Genomic DNA, 5,546 nt, shown 5'->3' on the forward strand with positions numbered 1-5,546 from the left:
CTTGAATTCAATCTAGAGTCTAACAAAGCTTATGTCATAAGACTAGATCGGGAGTTGAGAAAAGCAAAGATTAATGATCTCAGAGCTGCAATATTTCAAACTGGTGAAGATACTGCAGAGCTTAAAGATGTCAAACGGAGAATGATTGATGAACTCAGATATGCTGAGAAATGTTTGTTGAAGAATTATCTCAGAACAACTCCTGACATCAGAGAGATCGGAAAATGATGAAGCCAAGTCGAAGATCTACAACTGCTTAAATTCTGATATTTATACAGGTTGAAGTTGTTATCAGAAGTTGAATTGGTAAAAACTTTAAGGACTGTAAGTTGTAGTTATCTTGTCTATTTCTCATGCATTTGTACTTAATGTTTTTGACATCATCAAATATCTGTTAAACTTGTATATTTTGTTAATTTACAAGTTGGGGGAGATTGTTAGATATATTTGATAATGTCATGGCTAATATGTTTTATGTTTAGATTTCAGATCTTATTTGAACAGAACAAATCAGTACTTAACTGATCAGTACTTATACTGGAAGTCAGAACTTAAGGTACTGGAAGTCAGAACTTAAGGGATATCAGTACTTATGTTATCAGGAGATAGATATCAGAACTTAAGTGCTGAAGGACGATCAGATAAGGACAGTAGCTGATTAAAGTTAAGAAGATCAAGATAAACATAAGAAGAGATATGCATGAAGAAGGAATTCTGTGAAGAATGGAATACTTGGAATAGAAGATATCTGATTGATATATTTTAGGAAGCAGAATTATATTCTATATCAATTAGCGAATATCTTGTAATTGTGTAGTATATAAACACAGAAATAGAGTTTACACTAGAGGTGTTATCATTATCGAGAATATTATTTATTATAACTCTAGAAGCTCTCGTGATATTTTGTTCATCACTGAGAGATAACAGTTCCAGATTGTAACAGAGTTTATTGTTTAAATAAAGTTTGTTTTCTGTTACATAAGTTCTTGAAGTTTGATTTGATTGTAATAAACACTGTATTCACCCCCTCTACAGTGAAAGTGTGACCTAACAGAAATTTTTTTGTTGCTTGCTTGGTTGGGTGATTTTGGATAAGTGTGGTTGATTTGTGATATATTTAGATATGAAAATCTTTGAACATATCTTCTAGCATAATCATTTTCAAAGCCTAAACTACTAGACAAGTATTACAACTATAAGCTTGGTTACTATTCATCTCTATTAGGTTACTATGCTCCATTGGTTGATCACTATTTGATTATTAATTCTTGGTTGTATTCTTACTAATTAGTTTGCATGTCTTACATGGGAAGTTTCATGGGCTTGATATGTTTATTTATTCGCTTACGTATTCGTTTAGTCGCTTATTCGTTTTCGTGATAAATCTTCGTAAGCGATTCGCGGGGTAAATCCTTTTCTTATAAGTCCTTTATGTATTGAAACCTTGTACTTGAGTTTTAATTTGTAGAATTATAGATTTGTGATTGTAGCGTGATTCACGTATTCCTTAATGGTTCGTAAGATAAGGTCATTTTACAAAGTTCATTTTCTTCGAAAACTAATGGCTTTTACATACACTCATTTGGTACGTATAATTACAATATCGACTCGGAAACTAAATTTTCCATGCATAATATAGTGTGGGATAAAAAGTTTTTCCCGATCGTTAGGGTTACTATTCATAAAATATTTTACAAAGTCCCAAAAATTTTGGTTATTACAAACTCGGAGTTCACCTCATTAAAACGATCATCAAACTCTGCAAGTTGCATATCTACAACAACGTTAAAACAATAAAAGAATAATGATATTCATATGTAATTCCTATTTTTTGTCTTCTATTTTTTGGATTAATGAACAGATCAGCCATGTTCAACTTTTCTATGCCATGCTTGTCACAAAAAGAAAAGATCTTCTCCGAAAGAGGAACCCATCCATCAAGTCTAAACTTCTGCAATTGCCTTTTAGTTGATTTAACTAATGAAACAACATTCAAGACATCTTGATCTTTTCTTTGAAGTTCTTTTGTCAAAGATGCAATTAACCCAAAAATATGCAACATCAAGTGCAAATACAATATAAAACCAAAAGATGTAAAATATATTTGAAGACCATTTGTTTGATGTTTTTGCACATCCTTTTCACCCACTTGTTCGACGTAATTAAGAACATCCATAAAATCTTCATACAAATCAACCAAACACAAAAGTGTTTTGTAATGAGAATTCCATCATGTGTCTCCAACTCTAATTAGAGAAAGCTTTTGATTTGCAAGACTGATATCATGTCAAAGAAATCTCCAACAACAAAATATTTTTTTGTAATAACCACAATAACCAACTGAAGTTGGTGAGCAAAATAATGTATATAATACGCCGACCTATTTTCTCTCAAGATTAAGGTTTTTAACCCATTAAACTAACCCCACATATTTCTTGCACCATCATAACCCGCCCTATAACTCTTTTTAAGCTCAAACCAAGTTCAATATGTAAAGAATCAATAGCCAACTTAAGAGTCAAAGAAGATGTTTCCTTCACATGAACAAGACCAATAAATCTCTCCTTAATCAAACCACATGAATCTTCAAAAAAACTCAAAACAACAATCATGTGTTCCTTCTTAGAAACATCACCAGACTCATCAACTAATAAAGCAAACACATCATCACCAATTTCCGTAAGTATAAGTTTGAGTATTTCTTGTGCAAAATAATGACAAATATCTTTTTGAATCTTTGGAGACACCATTTGATTATTTCCCGGGGCATTTTTTTAGTGTAACCTTCCGAACACTTTCATTTTTATTTTGAGTGTATTTTACCATCTCTAGAAAATATCCTCTATAAAGAGAGTTTTCATACTCATCATGACCACGAAAAGGTAATGCAATATTTAACAAATATCTTGACACATCAATTGAAGCATTTAATCAAATCCGATATTCATTTTTCATGATATCACTTTGCCTGCATGCTTTCTTTCTCAAATTGATCCAAAGAAAAAAGAGGAAGCTCTACTTGATCCTGACTGGATAATTGCCATGCAAGAAGAGCTAAATAAATTTGAAAGAAATAAAGTTTAGGAATTGGTTCCTGCACCAAATAATAGAAGTATCATTGGAACAAAGTGGGTGTACAGGAACAAAATGAATGAAAATGGAATTGTGACAAGAAACAAAGCAAGACTGGTTGCCAAAGGCTACTCACAAGAAGAAGAAATTTACTATGATGAAAGTTTTGCTCCAGTTGCAAGACTTGAAGTAATAAGAATCTTTCTTGTATTTGCTGCACACTCAAATTTCAAGGTGTATCAAATGAATGTGAAAAGTTCATTCTTTAATGGTAAATTGGAAGAAGAAGTCTATGTGCAACAACCACCTGGCTTTGAAGATCCAAAATTTCCAGACTTTGTTTATAAACTGTTAAAGGCTCTAAATAGATTGAAACAAGCACCTAGAGCATGGTATGACACACTGTCAAAATTTCTACTTAAACATGGATTCACTTGAGGGACAATTGATAAGACTATATTCTACAAGCAGCATGGTGATGATATTATCCTAGTTCAAATATATGTGGATGATATAATTTTTGGCTCTACAAATGAAAAGTTATGTCAAAGATTCTAAAAACTCATGCATAGTGAATATGAGATGAGCATGATGGGAGAACTAAGTTACTTCCTTGGCCTTCAAGTTAGCCAAAGAAGTGATGGAATCTTTATCAGTCAAGCCAAGTATGTAAAAAATTTGTTGAAGAAATTTGGAATGGTTGACTGCTCACCTACATCAACACCTGTGTCTACAACTACCAAGTTGGATGAAGATAAGAAAGGAAAAAGTGTAAACATTCCAGGTTATAGAGGAATGATTGGATCTTTGATGTACTTAACTGCTAGTAGACCATACATCATGTTTACAATATGTTTGTGTGCTAGATTTCAAGCAACTCCTAAAGAATCACATTTCATGGTTGTCAAGAGGATTTTCAGATATTTGAAGGGGACAACAAACTTGGGATTGTGGTATCCTAAGAAAACTGGTTTTGAAGTTATTGGGTACAAATGCAGATTTTGTTGGATGCAAAGTAGACAGGAAGAGTACAAGTGGAAGCTGTCAATTCCTTGGTCAACGACTTGTATCTGGGTACAGTACTAAACATCAATATGTATCAACTTTCACAGCAGAGGCTGAATACATAGCTGCTATAAGTTGTTGTGCCCAAGTGCTTTGGATTAGAAATCAATTAATGGATTATGGCCTAGTGTTACATAAAATACCAATTATGTGTGACAATACTAGTGCCATATCTATTGTTGCTAATCCAGTCAATCATTTTAGAACAAAGCACATTGATTTAAGGTACCATTTTATTAGAGAACATGCTGCAAATGGTACTACTGAGCTTATTTTTATTCCAACAGAAAAATAATTAGCTGACATTTTTACTAAACCTTTGGATGAAGCTACTTTCACTAGATTTGTAGGTGAAATTGGTATGCGAAATTCTTCATCCTAAAGGCAAGAACTCAGCTAATGTGTTGCAGCAGATTAATTTCTGATAAATCAAAATTAATTTGATTTAATTAGAACTTAACTAAAATATGATTTATAACTATTTCAGAATTCTATGTATATTTATTTTTCAAAAAATCAAGTTTAACTTGGAATTTTCCATATTCTAAGAAAAATCGTTTAAGTGTTAATTCACATTTTCAGTATGTGAAATTAATATAAGATAGAACTGAAAAAGAGCAAAAGTATTTAAAGAACCGAGTTCTTGATAAGTCTAAATGACTTCTCAACAAGTCATTTTGACACTTCTCAACAATTCTTTCCATGACTTCTCGATGGACTTCTCAATAAGCCTTTTATGACTTCTCGACGGTATAGTAGAGATCTCGATATGTATATCAATATAGAGTTCTCTACAAGTATAAATTTTAGACTTATCAATAACTCAAAACTGAAATTATTTAATTCAATAAATTATTTCAGTAACATGCTTTTGATATAAAATCAATTCTAATTTTGTGTTGATTTATTCAATATAAATTGGAATAATTCGGTATAGTCAGGACAAACTGGGTATATTCTACATCTCAATAAGTCACTATCTAGTTCTCGATAAGAGTCGGAATAATGACATCTCGATATAAGTTTTCTAATTCACGTGACTTCTCGATAAGCAAATATCAACCATTTATTGCTACTTCTCGATAAGTCACATCTCTAGCCTATAACTACTCAGACATCTCGATATAACCCCTATTTACGCTTTCGAGATCTCAATTGACCCAATTTTTACAAATTTTCACCGCTCTCACTCGTTTCAAACTATTTCTTTCTCAAATTTCTTACCCACTCAAACTTAAACACTATCAATGGCTGTCAACAATGTTAGAGCTGTTATCCTCAAGGATGGAACCAACTACCTAGCATTTGTGGATGCAAATCAAGCACCTGATACTTTCAAGTGTTCTGTCAAATTCCTTTCTAAATCATATATTGCAGGTGCTTTGACTGCTAATCTTGTGCACTAC

At 32.2% G+C, this 5,546-nt stretch overlaps 1 pseudogene; it reads right to left on the bottom strand.

Annotated features, from left to right (window-relative positions):
- Positions 1-2,253: 2,253 nt before the first annotated feature.
- LOC141714490 (uncharacterized) lies at positions 2,254-3,917 on the bottom strand (annotated as a pseudogene).
- Positions 3,918-5,546: the final 1,629 nt, after the last annotated feature.

The sequence above is a fragment of the Apium graveolens genome, chromosome 3, assembly GCF_009905375.1.
Source record: "Apium graveolens cultivar Ventura chromosome 3, ASM990537v1, whole genome shotgun sequence".
Lineage (NCBI taxonomy): Eukaryota > Viridiplantae > Streptophyta > Magnoliopsida > Apiales > Apiaceae > Apium > Apium graveolens.